General features: G+C 47.7%; 1 protein-coding gene across 3 annotated transcripts in view; it reads left to right on the forward strand.

The window, feature by feature from the left end:
• The window catches only part of MSRA (methionine sulfoxide reductase A), a 427,462-nt gene that overhangs the window by 381,860 nt on the left and 28,734 nt on the right, over positions 1 to 16,868 (forward strand). The gene's annotated exons all lie outside the window — the stretch shown is intronic.

The following is a 16,868-nucleotide window of genomic DNA, read 5'->3' on the forward strand; positions in this document are numbered from 1 at the left end:
GGATGCGTAGAAGGGTCAGGCTGGTAACATAAAGATCCACTGGGCCAAGCCCTAGGAGAGGATGGGCCTATAATGAACTGGGGAGTACACCCAACCTAAAAGCATTCATGTGCAATGGGGGAGAAATTTCCAGTGAAAGATACATGATGGAGGGGCGCCTGGGAGGCTCAGTTGGTTAAGCGTCTGCCTTTGGCTCAGGTCATGATCTCAGGGTCTTGAGATGGAGCCCCGAGTGGGGCTCTGCACGCAGCAGGGAGTCTGCTTCTCCCTCTGTCCCTCCCCCTGCTCATGCTGTCTTTCTCAAATAAATAAATAAAATCTTAAAAAAAAAAAAAGGAAGACAGGATGGAGAGGGCTGGTTTCAGCCTTGGGTTTTGGTCTCTCTCTTCGGCTTCACCTGCCTTGCATCTCCTAGCATGGTGAGGCTGCCGCTGGGCCACGCTTGCTCTCTCACCTGCTGATTTGGTTGGACCTTGCTCCCTTTCCACATGTTTCCCTGCTTAGAATGTCTCCTTCCCCATCATCTGTGGATGGCTCCTCATGATTTAAGGCCCGGCTAGAAGGGTCACTTCTGGCTGCAAGTGTTTCCAGGACAACCTCTACAGGGTTAGGACGAGGCCTGGCCTTTTGCATGGGCAACTGGAGAAAATATTCCCTGCACTGTGCGTGGGAGGATGGGCCACAGGGTGCTGAGCCTCACTTCCCTCCGACAGCATCGTTAGCGTTCAATTTGAAATTTCTTTCTTTAAGGACAGTCCAAGGGACCTACGTCATACGTTGATGGTGTGGCCCTCTCCTGTGCAGTTATCCCGGTTAGCCCATGCTGGTTGAAATGCCCTGGATTCCGGACCCTTCTAGGGACAGCCCAGGATGGGAAAATGCAGTTGCATTTAGCTTATGTTTCTTTCCTTTTCTAGACTAAGGACTGTGTTTCTTCATCTCTGTCTCCAGAAACCAGTAAGATACTTGGCGCACAATAGGCACTTGGTAATGTTTTGTTTAGATGGAATATGGATGGATGTCCTAGATCTGCCTGCCCCATGGCCGCTGAAGGGATGCTGGGGCAGCATCTGCCCCAGTGGGTCCCTCCCAAACCTCTCCCTCGCTCAGCCTTCCTGCCTTTGTCCTCCTTCCCTCCCACCTCCCTCTGGCACGTGCTCATCTTCTAGCTTTACCTTGGTGTCATTAATTTTCTCCTTCCTTATTTTTCTCTTGGATCCACCCTCTTCCTAACATAAATCAGCCCATTTCACACCTCCTCTAGCTTGTTTCACCCTGACTAAATAGTCAGCAGGTGTTTTGTTTAGGGCTCGTTCCCAGGGCTTCAGAAAGGAAGTGGCCGAGGAGCAGAATCCCCAGAACATTTCAGAAGAGCTGGTGGGAGGGGGGCTATGAGGCTTCGATCCTGGAGCTGGATCTGCCATGCTGGTCCCTCCCCAGAGAGTGTCCACCGCCCTTCACCTTGGAGTCAGGCCCATGTGCTCCCTGGAGGCCCTGCTGGTAGGCGGGAACACGCCTGCTCCCACCCCTGTGGCTAGAGGCTGTAGGTTCTTTCTGTGGTTGCTAATGGAACTGCCAAGTGGAACTCTTGCCCCCACTCTCCCTGTAATGATAGGGGTACTAGATTCTGTTCCATTTGCAGTGTTTGAAGCAGAGGCGGGGCAAACCCTCAGGAAGCTTCATGAGACCCAGACTTTTCCTTTGAGATCGAGGAACTGTGTCAGAGACCCTGGAAGATAGGGCCCTACCCAGGATCTGGAAAAATCGCCCTGGGTTGGTGTTCTCCCTGCCCCACCTCAGGCTGTGGGCACTGCTGTGATCCTAGGGGACTAGAGGCATGCCAAGGGCAAACTTGCAGGGCCCAGATCACCAACAGGTAACTGAAGAAGTCTAATGGAATAGGAGAATAGTAATGCTGAGCCACTTCATCCTGTGAAGTGTGGGGTCTTCCTGCTCACGCTATAGTGGAGGAAAATGAGGCCCGATGAGATGAAGTGGCCTGCCGTGACCCTTGGACGGGGACAGGGATCACTGTATTACTTGCTTGTGGGTTTTTATTCTCACCTCAGCAGACAGAGCTACCTCTTTCAAACCCTCCTGTGGCTGCTTCTGCAAGTCATTGAGCTCTGCCAGCAACAGCTCTGCCCATACGCAGCCCCTCCCCTGACCATTGTGATTCTCTCAGGTCTTTAGGATAAGAGTCCAGAGCCTTGCCTTCCTGAATCTTTATCCCCCGACCCACACTGGTTTGGAGGAGAGCCTGTCACCAGAGTCTCCCCTGAACTGCGTTTAGTTCCAAGACCTGTCGGTAGCAGCTGGTCCAGAGGCTCGGCTTGACCCGGGAGGGAGGCACACCTTGAGCTCCCTACTTGCAGAATGACCAGAGGCTGTCATTCCGCAGAGCCAGGTTATGGGTGAAGGGGAAGGGTGCTAGCCAGTTCTGCTGCTCTCTGGAAAGCAAGAAGGCTACAGGGTGTGAGGCTGGGGTTCAGGCTTCAGAAGGATTACTTATGTGCTGTGGGTCAAGGGAAGCTCAGAATGGCCAGTGGGGTGAAGGGGGGTCCTGTGGTGAGAAAGGGTTCATTTCACACAGGGTCAATTTTTTAAAAGATTTTATTTATTTTTGAGAGAGAGTGTGTGTGCGCACGGGGAAGGGCAGAGATGGATGGAGAGGGACAAGCAGACTTGGTGCTGAGCGGCCAGACTGGGGCTGGATCTCAAGACCCTGAGATCACCACCTGAGCCTAAATCAAGAGTCCTTTGCTCAACTGACTGTGCCACCCGGGTGCCCCACAAGGTCAATTTTTTAAAAATTGAGGTATATCGAACAATTTAGGAATTGTATACATTTTAGGTGTACAATATGATACACATATATACTGTGAAACAGTCACCATATTCAAGCTGATTAACACATTCATTTCTTTAGATAGTTACCACCGTGTGTGTGTGTGTGTGTGTGTGTGTGTGTGTGTGTGTGTGTGTGAAGGAGAGCAAGTTTTGTGGTCTATCCTAACTCAAGCAGCTTCTGGGCTTTATGGAAGCAATATCAATTTGGTTCGTGTGGCTTAAAAGGTCCCTGAAACACTTCAGCGAAATTATAGCTCCTTAATTTAGCTGCCTGTCAGTTATTTTTTTCCAGGTGGTTTAGGGTTGACAGTGAGTTTGACATTTGCAAGAATGTTTTGGAAACTACATCAGACACCTTGAAATCAAAACGAATATAAAGCACATTATTGCAGGAGGCATGATTGGAATTATTCTTCTGGTCACTCTAAGTCGTATCTCTTCTTTCAGTAATCTTTTCAGACAAAGCCCAGTGATGGATTGTGAAATTGCAGGCTACTTCTGAGCCTGGTTGCCTTTGTGAATTTCCTTCCAGATCACCGTCACCCTCATTGTGATAACTTCTGCTTTATTTGGGCACGACTCAGGACAGGCATTTCTATTGTGTTTGTCAGAGCATTGTAGGATGTTAGAGATGGAAAGAACTTTAGGGACCTTCTTCATCTGCTCAGCCCCACTCCTCTCCCACTCCAAGGGGGGCTTGGAGGGCAGGAAATGTGACTGTGTTCATATGACCGATGCCTGCAGAGCTGAGATCCACCCCCCAATCAAGGACTCCAGACCACCCTTGCTTCATGAACCTACACATTAAAATGCTGTTACATTTACCTGCCAGTTTAGGACAGCTGTGAGCCCAGAGCTTGTACCTTAAATTGGAAATGCTTGATGTGTAGGGCTGTATCACCCTGGAGAACTATATGACCTCTCCTGTACCCTTATGAATGGGAGAAGTAGTAGCAGCCTGAGATTGGAAACTCTCCCTCTACGCCAACCTGCTTGCTCTGACTCCTTCAAATCAGTTCAAAACCATTGCCAGGCCTCCTGCCACCCACTTTGGGAATCCAAAGAATGAAAAACCAGAATTCCTGCTCTCCAGTGTGATAAACACTCTAATGATGGTCAGGGTGGTCTCTCAAGATAGTCTCTGCAGAGTTGCTTTCTTTCCCTGGGTGGTGAGGGGGAAGGATGTCCAGGCCAGAGGGTCTCAACTCTGGTTGCTGCTCACTGAGGTCACCTGTGGAGTTTAAAACACTCCTGCTGCTCACTCCCCCACCCTATTCTGATGTTAAACTAACTGGTCTGAGGTGGGACCCAGACATAAGCAGGCTTTTTTTTTTTTTTTTAAAGAAACTTCCAGATATTTCCAGGATGCAACCAGGATTGATTACTACTGGTTTAGGTAGAACTCACAGTTGAGTCCTATTTGGGGAAATGTTGAAAAATAAGATTATTCCTGACACTTGTTAAAGACGGTAAGGAAGAGTTTATTCAAGGGTGGCCGCTGTGCAGTAGGGGAGAGAGATAGGGCTCAACTCTGAATACAACAGGGAAAAGTGGGAATTTATAGCCTAGGAGCCGGGTAGGGGGTCAGTGGATGGAAAATGACTAAGAGGGAACACCAGGGGTAAATGCGCTCAACAGGATGCTTGCTGAAGGCAGCCCAGGGTGATCAGACATGCTCAGCAGGGTGGTGGGGGATGAGGAATCCCATCAGTTATCGAGGGTGACCAGATATCTGGGGGAAGGGGGGTTGCAGTTAAACTGACTTAGCATGATTCTTGCTAAAATTGGATAGAGGTGAACACAGAAGTCCAAAAGTCAGGCCAAGTTGAGAGGAGTTCAGAGGAGCCTGAATGGCATTTGCTCAAGGAGAAAGCTGTCAGAACAGTTGGTGGGGGCCACATTGCAGGTGGAAGGGGTGCCAGGTGTGGGGCAGAAGGGAGGTGGGAGATGTGACAGCACAGACTTGATTTATGACTGGAGTGGGGTGGGGCAGGGGCATGAGCTCAGGTCTGCGATTTTAAAAGCATATTCTCTTGTCAGGAGTTTGGGATTGCTGGCTCTCAGAGAGAGGGACTGTGTTCGTTATGGGCTGTGTGGTATCTGAGGTTCTCCTTGGACAATCCAGGTGGAGATTTCCAGAAGTCAGTGAAATAAAGGTCTGAAGCTGGGGGTGCAGTGACGGAGATTCAAAGGTAGGAGTTGTTAACATTTAAAGATTGGTTAAATGGTTTCTGTAGCCAGGGGAGTGACTTGTGCATGTTATTGCTCACCCCAGAGGAGGTCTTCTATGAAATCAGGTGAAGGACAGAACATCAGCAGTTGTGGAGAGAGCAAAAGAAGAGGAGCTTGCAAAGGTGATAAGAGTAAATAGTGACAGAGGAGGACAATAATCTCTCGTGGAGACCAGGAGAGGAAAGGGTGGCTTTCTGGAAACAGCGTCCTTCCCTTCATCATAACCCTTTCCTTAGTGGCTCCATCCATGGGTATTTCAGGGAGGGTGGTGATGGAGGGACAGTCTCCTGCCAATTCCTCTTAAAATTTCAGAACATAGCTGCCATTCAAGTGTATGTGTCAGTATTGTTGCCTACTCATTACAAGTAATGAGAAACGAATATATACTGCGTTTCCTTCATTTCTCCTGTGGTTCTATGAGGTAAAGTATAATCATCTCCAGTTTGCAAATGGCAAAGGTGGAGCTCAGAGGTGACGTAACTCCCCCAAGTTTTGTAGCCAAGAGGGAGAGACAATCTAGGCCTGTCTGATTCCAGACTTTTCCGTTGCCTCATGTTATTTTTGCACCAATTACTTTCCTCTGATTCAACTTTAGGAAGATGTGGAAGGCAGCTAAAGAGGTGGTGGGGGTGAAATAGAGATGCTTGCGGCAGGAAAGAAGAGATTGTTGTAGGATAATGTTCGTTATGTTCATTAGAACGTTACTGACAGAACTGCCCAACAGCAGAGGGAACGGTTCTTTCCTTAGGATAGAGTCTCAAAAGTGGCAACCACGCTGGATCGAAGGCTGTGAACATTCACATCTGTGAACATTCCTATCCATATTCATAAGGGCTATAGGCTGCCCTGGTGGTTTGTAAACTTCAACGTGGGTTACAGGCACCAGGAGGGCTTATCAAATCACACTAGATTAGATGGTGAGGACCCACCTTGAGTTGGACTGGGGCCCGCACCCCAAAATTTGCATGTCTAACAAGTTCCCAGGTGTTGCTGATGATCCTGGGATCACACTTTGAAAACCACTGGTCTAATTGGACACACACACATGGTTTTATTTCCAAAAATATGGAGTGCGTGCATTTGGCTTTAGATCTCTCAACAGTGTTAGAGCCCTTCTCCAGAGGAGAATGCAATGCTAACCCTTTGAGGAGACTCTTTAGAGTTTATTATTTTTTTAAAAAAACCTTGAGAGTCAACAGAAAAATGGTGCCATAGGCTGACCTGCAGCTGGTGGAGCAATGCCTCTCAAAATGTTAATGTACATGTGAATCACCTGGGGACTTGTTAAAATACAGGTTCTAATTCAGCAGGTCTGGTCGGGGGGGTGGGTCGTGCTGGGAATGCCTGAACTGCTGCATTTCTAGCAGCTGCTGCTCTGCCCAGCTGACCACACCAAGCAGCCAGGCTAGAGGATGCTCCGAGCGCTGCTACATGTGAGTTCTCATTAGATTCCCCCCCCAGCCCATGCAACATTATAGACATCTGAAAATCTCTAGTTGAAAGCTCTGTAAGGATAAGAAGGAAGGTAAAGCAGAGCAAATGCATCAGTAGTTGTCACATTGGCTTCAAAACACCCTGTGAGCTAGGAGAGAGTGTATCTCCCACTTTTCTGATGATAAAACAGAGCCTTCAAGAGGTGAAAGAAACTTGCTCAGTGTTCAAATCTTGGCTTCTTTCCACCCCATCAAGCTCCAAATGGCATATACAACACAACCTTCAACATCATATTTAAGGAGAGCAGGATTTCTCAACAGCTGGCATTTGGGGCCAGGTAATTCTCTGTTTGGGGGAGGTGGGGGCTGTCCTGTGCATTGTAGGATGTCGAGCAGCTTCCCTGACCTACCCCGCTAGATGCCAGTAGCTCATTTGCCACTACCACCACCACCCTGCCCCAGTTATGTCAACCAAAAATGTCCCCAGACATTATCAGATGTCCCCCAGGGGGCACTCGTCTCCAGTGGAGAATCACTGACCTAGAGCGCTGGTTCAGATCGCTGGCCCTCTGTCAGAATGGCCTGGGCCCCACCCCACACGATCCAGTTAGTGTTTCTCTGAGAAAGGACCCCGGAGTTCGTAGTTTTTAAAGTTCCACAGGTGATTCTCAGTGTGTAGCCAGGCTTGAGAACCACTGCAGTAGTCTTCTGAATCAGGGAACGATGTATTTGTATCAGAGGTATTTTAGGTTATTTTTGAGGCCCCGTGAGAGAAGACAGTATAATTATAGCGTGAGGGGTTAAAAAGTGTATTCAGTTCCATTTGCAATTTTTTTAAAGTAGCGATTAGACCCTAAAAACCCCTGGAATTAATGTATCAATGTTTCTATTTTCCTATCTAGTTGCAACTTTCTTCTTACTACTTCAGTAGTCACGTTATCCTCTTTTTTTTAATTTTTAATTTTTTAAAGATTTTATTTATTTATTTGACAGAGAGAGAGAGAGACAGCAGGAGCAGGAACACAAGCAGGGGGAGTGGGAGAGGGAGAAGCAGGCTTCCCGCAGAACAGGGAGCCTGATGCGGGGCTCGACCCCAGCACCCTGGGATCATGAGCCGAGCCGAAGGCAGACAGACACTCAACGACTGAGCCACCCAGGCGCCCCCCCCCCTTTTTAAAGACGTTATCCTCTTTTAAAAAAATGGGGGGTGGGGAGTGGGGTACAAGAGCCCCTGACAGATTTGCTTCTTAATGTGCCTTTTCTCTTCCCGCCACCACCTGGGTTGGGTTGGAGTACGCACTGTTCTCCCTCTTCTGCCTGCCTGTGTCCTCCCCAGCCATCTGGCTCAGCTGCTGGATTAACCTTCCTCTGCATCCTGGCGCTTCTTTTTTCAGAAGACTTTTTTTTTTCTCCCAGAAGTCTTTTTTCAGAAGACCTAACTGATTCCCATTGCTGCCAACTAGCCCCTTTTGCCTGAAATTCAAGGTCATTCACAGCATACCCCTGCGTGTACATCTTAGCTCAAGCCAGGCGGGTTCAGTGTTCTGACTGTCCCTTGCCTGCTCCCAGGGCTTGCTCACGCTGCAGGCCAGCTCAGTTACCACCTCTGCTGTGTCCTCTGCTTAGATGGACTCTCTCTCTATAATTCTGCCGTTCCTGGCTGGGCTACTTTCAGAATTTCTTGGTCTATCTAAGTTGGAGACTGCTTGTGCCCCTGTGTTTAGGGTCGTGTTCCACATGGGGTCTTGCTGTGAGGAAACACAGGCATCTCTGTGGAGTGAGCATGTCCCAAGTGGAGTGGAGGGGCGGTCCTTGTGTGGTCACGTGTTGGCAGCCTTCTGTTTCCTGGTGCAAAATCGGGGGCATGGCAATGATCTGGTTAATGGGTTCTTCAAGGAAAGTCGACCAGCCGGACTGGTCTGGTTTAGCTGTCAGCTCTGATCAGGCTCATCCATTAAGGTTCTTTGCCCTTAGGGTCTCACGGCTCAGCTCCTGCTCACTTTTCCCACGCACTCATGAAGCCAGGGGCATCCCTGTGAGCACGGAGGACACGGTAGGAAACAAAATGAAAACTTCTAGTTAAATCACATCATTAGGCATCTGACCATTGTCACATGATGATTTGGGAAACTTTTTAGATATTTATCAAAGCGAAGTCATAGTTACAACAATAATATGACACCCTCCATTTGTTTGGTGAATTATGGTCATCGTTTTTGTATGTATCACCTTACTTGAAGCTTTCAAGAGGTGTGGACATACATTAACTCCATTTGAAAGAGGAAGAAATGAAGTATATAAAATTACATTCTAAAAAACAGTAATGGGGTATTGTGCTCTGAGTTTTTGAAGGTGAATCCTACTCATTCTCAAATGTAGCTCGTGTTGTGGGACTTCAAAAAGCAAAAGCAGAGGGAAGTAGTTCTTGAATTTACTTATATTTTGACTTCATAGGAATAATACTTTTTTTAAAAATTTTAACCTAATTTTGCATTGTCCTTTATTTCCCCCTGAAACCTTTAAATCAGCCAACTTAACCCAGTTGGAAAACAGGTTTATCCCTCATTGTTGTGGCTGGAAACCTGGATTCCAGTCCTGCTCGGACACGTAGCTTGCCTTTCGCTCTTGGCAACTTAAGTTCTAGTTTCTTCATCAGAAGATGGGCGTAATTCTGGAGATTGGCCCCGTCTGGGGGAAGGCACTGTGGTGTATGGGGCATCTTGGGCACTGCCTGGGACCCAGCAGACAGTTATAGATACCTGTGGCATTCTGGGTAATGAAACCAAACTCAGATCTTCAATTAGAATGCTATTAAAATGTTTCTCATCACTTGTTGATAAGTCTGTGGGTATTTTACTAATAGTAAATCCAATGAGTACAGCAGGGTTTGCTAGAGATCACGTACACAGGTGAGGACGCTGAGGTCAGAAGAGGTGGGTGAGTTCCCACGGTCACGCGTCTGACCTCTGGCTAGCCATGCTTAGAGGCCCATTCTCCTTCTACCGTGACCACACCTAACACGTCTGCCACCCACTGTCCCAGCCTGCCCTGCCCTTGAGTCCAAGAAGACGGCTCCATGGCCTCATTTGTTCATGGCTTCATTTGTCCCACGTGAAAGAAAGTGAGAGAATAGCGAGTGGGAAGATGGTGATGTCTTTAAAATACTGTGTTCCACTTATTGAGGACTTGGGTCGCTGGCCTAGTTTCACCACAGTGCTATTCATGCAGCAAACATTTTCTGATCTATAGAAATGTCTGAAACATCTCTCTACATTTCTAAAAGTTTGTGTTTTAGGTTTCGTTTTCAGACTTTTCAGAATTAAAAGGACTCACTGCATGAACATGGAGTGCTCAGGAAACAAGATAAGGAGGTTCGGTGAATCCTAGCCTGCCCTGTTAGCTTTGTAGCAGAAGGTTCGCCTCCGTGAGGGGAGGGAGACTGTGAGCACCGATCTTTCTGTGTGATGACAACAGTTGATCTGAGACCTTTGCAACCAGGGAGGGGGGATTGAAGGTGCACCGTCTGGGCTGGCCAAAGCTCACTGGACAGACGTCTGTCTGCTGTCCTCTTAAATTTCAGCAGCCTGGATGCCAGGGCGTCCCGACACATCAAATGGTGCTTCTACCTCCCACACCTGCCTGAACTGTGAATGTGAGAAGGGATAGTACAGGCCAACTCCCTCCTTTTATAGCCCAGGAAGTAGTCAGCCAGGCGGAAAGGCAGCTTCCTCTAGACCTTGGGGATGGTCAGTGTCAAAGCTGGGCACTGAACCAGGCCCTGCTCCCAGCTCAGAGTCCCCTCCCTGCTGGGGTCCACCTCCCACCTTCTCTTGGTCCTCAGTTCTACTTTTTACCCTCATCTCCCACTTCCTTGCTCTCTCTGGATCTGGCCCTGATGCTTTTTTTTTTTTTTTTTTTTTTTGGTGTGGTTCTCAGTAAATGTACTCAGTAGCCAAGTGGACACTGTAGTGAAAAATTAATCTGGTGGCAAAGCATGGCGCTGGGAATACCCTTTAGCTTTCCATCAGTGGTGTGGCCCGTGGCCATCACTTTACCCCTCGGCCCTCAGTGTTTTCAGCTAGGCTGTTAGGAGGGCCGAATTAGCTGACCCCAAAGGAACATTCCCATTGTAGAGAAATGTTCTGTAATTCTTAAGCCCTGAGCCCTGCCCATAGCTACCCCTGAGTCCTGGGATAATGTGGGGTGAGGACAGAAAGCAGAGCTCCCCCTCACTCCCCCTAGGGTTTCCATCCAGTGTGTTAAGAGGAGTCGGCGTCCCTTCTGCCTCTAGAGCAGATACCACTACAGCTCGAGCTTTGTTTCCTTGCCATTGGTCGAGCACATTTTTCTGCATTATTTTTCCACTGAACTTGCCCTAATGGCATTTTCAGACTTCAGTCTGCAGTTATTACAGCGGGCACTGCCGTATAGCTGGGAGGTGTTTCTTGGCTTTTAACGGAAGTGGGTCTTGTGTTGCAGGCAAAAGGATGCCATCTTGAAGGAAATTGGCCCAGTAGTTCCACGGCTGCTACACAGTCACCGTGTGGCAGGATGCTTTCCTGGGTGCCGTGTGATGTTGTTGTGACCGGCACCCAGGTATTGTAGAGATGCAGCTACTGGGCAGTAGAAAAGACACAAAATGTGTAGTTACACATGACTGAATGTATATGGAAACATTCTGTGGCTTTGATGATAGCATGGGAATTATAAATATTCAGGACTGGCTAACATGTAGCTGTCCTCTGTTGGGTGTGACCTGCACAGGGCACCGTGAGCCTCTAGTGTGCAGTTAGCACATGGGCAGCATGCATGTGCCATGAAAATCTACATGATAGTAGGGGGGGTGTTGGACCGAGACGGTTCTGTGCCTGGCCCCCCCGAGCATCGCGCATGCCTTTCTCTGTGGTCACCGTGCATGTTATGTATGGGGCTGGCATGAGGATGCCATGGGGGTGGTTTTATGGCCCACAGGCAACATAATGTATGCATGGCCACACGGCCCGCCCCTAGGCCTCGTGTCATTTAGGCTTTCTGCGACCCGTGCTGAAGTAAACGGCAGATGGGAGAGACCCTAAGACAACACAGCTAGTGTTAGCGTTGGGTTTCCAGCAATTTAATAGGAACTATTAGCTACATGACATTTGCATCTTGTATACTTATAATAATATCCCAGACTGGTAATATTTTACCAGTCTCTCTATCTTCCTTGTTATGATAAGTGTTTCTCCTTGACCTTTCCCAAAACTAAAAGAGATTGTTCAGTGCTCTTGTTGTAGAGAAACCAAAGTTAACACTATGCATCTGTGTTTTGGGCAGTCAGAGCCTTGTGGTCCCCAAAGAGAATAGTTTGTATTTTCAAAGGCGCTGTCCCAAAGTATCAGACCCTTTACCAGCACAGAGGTGCAGAGCCATACACGGTGCTTCCCCACTCTTCCCATCTCATGCCTTCTTTACAGTCTAAAAATTTGCTTGTCACGGTAGGATTTCCAAAATAAGTATGTAAGTTTTCTCATTTGAATAGCACATTTTTAGTTCTTAAATCCCTTGATATATATCATCCGACTGATTCTCTGAGCAGACCTGTTAGACTGGCAGGATTCCCACATCCAGTTTATTGAAGGGGAAACCAGGGCTCAGAAAGGCTGTGCAACTTCCCCAAAGTCACACAGCTGCTGGAAGATAGAGCTGGTGACTCTCCATACCTCCCATTGCTCTCTCAGGACTGAACTGGGACCCTTTCACAGTCTGCTCTTGTGAACGGTAATTCTTGAGTGAACAAATTCTAAATAATTGGTACCGAGAGGTAGGAATGGGAGTTGGCTTGTCAAATTTGCACCTAATATTGTGGGTTATTTGTCTGAGTTGCATCCAGATTTCTTTCAATAATGCCCATACTTATTGATCATAAATTAAAGATCTGTAATTATATATTCAGTTCAATCAAACCATAGACTATCTACCATGTTTGACACTGCCTTAGGCCCTGGGATGCGTGGGAGCGGGGTGGGACCAATAAAAATCATTTCAGCTCAGCCTCTGCTCTCAAATTGGCTTACAGTCCAGTGGCAGAAAGCAACACACATACAGCAACCTAGAATAATTCGGTAAGTGTGACAAGAAAGACAAGCTCAGGACGCTCTAGGAACACACCCAAGAAGACATTGAATTGTGACCCAGGGGAGAGAGGAAGGCTTTCCAGAGGGTGTTCCTGTTTGGGATTGTGTCTTAAAAGATGAGCAGGATTTTTAACCAGAGGTGTGTAGCTGTGTGTATGCATGGGTGTGTGTGTGTATGTGTGTGCATGTGCATGCTCACGTGCACATGTGTGTCTACAAGGGCTGTGGTGCGTAAGGGGAGAGGAAATGCATTCCAGGGAGAGGCAAGCGTGATTCTGAGAAACAGTGTGTCCACTGGGGCAGAACCACAGGATGTGGGTGGGAGGGAGTAGAAGAAGAAAGATTGCAAATTTAGGTGAGGCCAAAATGTGGAGGAAACATTTCACCATATTTTTGAGCAGAGGGATGACATGGCCAGAGATGTTTTTGTTTTTGTTTTTGTTTTTGTTTTTAAATCATTCTAAGAGTGGCAAGATGAATGGAGCAGAGGGGGCGGACACCACAGGCTAAGGCTGCTTTGGAGCCTAGTGCAGAAGTCTTGGCAGGGCATGAACGAGTCCTCTCAATTTGGGGTGTGAAGGGTTTTTGCTGCCACACACACCCCACTTTTAGCAAAGTGTTGAGACTGCCTGCATGTCTGCTGACCCGGGGTCCACTGTTGCTGCAGAAATTACCTTTAAGCACAGGATGATTTGAAACTCTCTCTGATCTGATGAAAATTGCATTTGCCCACTTCTGAGAGTGCTTTTCAGTTTCTTTTGCCCTCCATCCTCGAAATGCTAAAGTCCTTGAGGTTGAGACAGATGCCCTATCTTTTATGGGTCTCAGAGGCAAATATCTTTAGTGATAATATAGAGCGGTTCTCCTCTGCACACAGCCCCCTTCTCTACAGAGGCTGAAATCAGAAACGACATTTCACAAAGATTCCCGTTTCTGTCAATCTCCACAAGGCCTTCCAAGTACAGTCAAGCTCAAGTGGGTGATATCTTGTCTGCACTCCCTATTGCACAATTTCTGTTGGAATAACCCACATGTGATGCTGCTCATGCCCTTCCCCCTTCCCGCAAGGGCCCTTAGCTGCGACCTGTCATCTCTCAGGCTAGCGTCTCCCCGGTGCGAGGCCTGACCCCCCCCCCCCACCTTCTTTTCCTTTAAAATGTTGTTTTTCCACTTACTCACTGGGACATTGGCCAGTTGAATTACAGAGACAGGCATAGATAGATGGTTTCTGTCCTTGGTACAAGTACCAGGCCTCCAAGAGGACACCATTCGTGCACTTAGCCGATGCTGTTGTTCTTGAGATGAATCTGTATTTTACACATCGAGTGGCAAGGGCCATGAAAGATGCGGCATTTCAATGGGAGAAGATGTAACATTTCAATAACTTCTCATGTTCCTATATTTGGAGCTTCGGTGTGATAAAGAGGCTGTATCACTAAAGGAAAATACAATTTGGAGGAAAACCAGATAAGTATTCCAGTGCAAATGGAATTCGTTTTTGAAGATTATGCATTGAGAACTTACACCGTGATCCCCTGAAAGAGGATCCTGGCTGTTAAGCCTTTGGGGAATGATTATTTCAGATTCCTTAGAGTGTAAGGTATGGGTTGAAGGTCTTTTCTGGACGAGAACTTTCTAGAAGGATGACATGTTTCTGCCTGTTGCATGACCTTTTCTCTTTACCTAAAGGAACTGCCACTAGAAATATTTCAAGACTAGTACCTCCATTTACAACCTTGAGGTTGTTAAGTGAATGAAATCGGCACTGCGGTTTTAGCCCGTCTGCCGGCACGCCCTGTATGTAGCAGGGGGCCACTGTTGCTTGAGGAATTGTGTGACATTTGTCTTTATAGTATCGTATTGCACTGTACTGTCGGTGGCTGCAGGAAGTGCTAGCTTGGAGACTTTAGGCAGTCTTCCCTTCCGAGTAGCCTGATTTAGATGAGACCTTCCCTGACCCTCCCAGCCAGAGTGATTCAATTTGCTGTCCCTGCTCTGAGGCACAGCGTCGTGGGTGCTGATGCCCCCAGTCTGCATCCCCACAGTGACCATTGAGAGCACCTGCTGTGTACCAGCCTCTATACTTTTTTAAAAAAAGATTTTATTTATTTATCTGAGAGAGGGAGAGAGGGAGGGAACACAAGCAGGAGGAGTGGGAGAGGGAGAAGCAGGCTCCCGCTGAGCAAGGAGCCTGATGCGGGACTTGATCCCAGGACCCCGGGATCACGACCTGAGCTGAAGGCAGACGCTTAACCGACTGAGCCACCCAGGCACCCCGAGCCTCTATACTTTTATACTCCAGACATCGGTATAAGGGTTTTGTTCGCCATCCCCAGACAGCTTGGAGACCATGTCCCGTTCACTTGTGGAGTAAACCTGCAGTTCTACTTCAGCAACTGTGTAAGACCTAATGACCCGAATGTGTGCATCCTGTCTTTGTCTCCTGGCCCAATGGTCCCTGAGAAAGTACATTTTCCCTGGTCCTGTTTTATTTTTGTAAGCCATCTCTGGTGCTTGGGGAGTAAATTGGAGGCATAAACAAACAAATGGATACATATTTAGAACCCACTCACCTTTGAATCCTACTCCTCCAAGGCCCTAACACTGACCCTGGTGCTTTGTGGGAGTCGAAAAATGTTGCTTGGATTGAGCTCCTTTGTAATACAAGCAGCCAGAGGACAAGCCTGTTGACCCACAGGGAGTCCAGGGGGCTGGGCAGAGGGGAGGCGAGGGCCTGGTGGGATAAGAGGAGAGAAGAGCCCAGTGTGAACAGAGCACTGACATGAGCACCGTGGAGCACGCATGCTTCTCTGCTGTGCCAGGCTTCAGTCTGAGTATCAGGAGCCCCCGAAGGGCAGGGACCACAGTATGTCTTTACCCATGATGGTAGCAAAGGTAGGAAGTGATCTCTGAGTTTGGGCTGGAAGGCTCTCCACCAGTGAAAAATATTTTTCTTCTACCTACTTCATGTTCTTTTGCTTTAGATTTCCATTTAAAAATACTCCACATTGAACATGAAGATGTTTTTGGAGTCCTAGATATATGGATTGAATATAAATGTAAAAACTTTCTTTGAAGAACATTCTGTTTTCTCATAGTCTTTAGGACTTTTTATTCCTGTTGTTCTAAGTTACCAAAAAAGAAAACAGCAGAAGTGAAGAAGTGGCCCATTATAACAGCTTGGTGAAGAGCAGAAGTGGGTAGAGGCCCTCTCTTCTCTCTTGTGTTAATGTGGAAAACCTTGAACCTGGGACATAACATCAACATTGTACAAGGTACTGTGGATTCAGCACAACGTACAGAAGATTGGCAATTACTCTGTGGCTTTAATCAAAGCAAATAAAAAATTTGTAGCTTAGTGTAAAAATCCACTCTGGAGTCTATTAAAACATTGGCATCCTCTTTCCGATTGCCTGTGCACGGTGATAAACATTCGACTCCTGACTAGTCTGCACTGCACTTCCCGCCTTTAAGAGGCTAAGGGCTTTTCACTCTATCCAGGGATCCCTCTTACAAAATTGCTGGCAAACGGTCAGCCAGCCTCTATTTGAATAGCTCTGGAGCCACCCCTCGCCCATCACAGACCTGTCTGTGGAGGAGAGTTTTCTTCATAATGACATGACTGAATTCTGCATCCATGCAATTCCACCTGCTGGTCCTGGTCTCAGGTTTAGAGCAGGACAGAGCAGGTCTTTTCCCCTTTTCCAAAAAAGAGCTTCCTTTAAGCTGGCAGTGAGGTTCCTTTTTGGGGTGTTGAGCATCCCTTTCTCCTCAAAGGGTCCCCCAGAAGGTCCTTGACCACCAGGGTTGCCTGGGCCCCGCGACCGTCCGATTTGTCACTGTCCGTGTGAGAACGGGGTATGCGCGCCCGGACAGGGGTGTTCTGCCCAGATGGTGTCGGTGCCCCTGCGCTCTGTGCAAGGGGGACGCTGCCTGGTGCCATCAATTCCTCCACCAGCTGTTCAGCCAAAAATAAGTTCTCAGCTGCTGAGGGCTGATCTTTCCACTCCCCTTCTCCTCGGAAGCTGTGAGTCCAGCGGTCTGCCAGCTGGAACTGGGAGATTGGGGATTTTTTCAATTCAGCTCAAAGGAAATGCAGTACGAGGGTTTTTTCTTTTTCTTTCTTTCTTTCTTTCTTTCTTTCTTTCTTTCTTTCTTTCTTTCTTTCTTTCTTTCTTTTCTTTCTTTCTTTTCTTTCTTTCTTTCTTTCTTTCTTTCTTTCTTTCTTTCTTTCTTT

This window comes from Phoca vitulina, unplaced genomic scaffold, assembly GCF_004348235.1.
Source record: "Phoca vitulina isolate PV1807 unplaced genomic scaffold, GSC_HSeal_1.0 scaffold53, whole genome shotgun sequence".
Classification (NCBI taxonomy): Eukaryota; Metazoa; Chordata; class Mammalia; order Carnivora; family Phocidae; genus Phoca; species Phoca vitulina.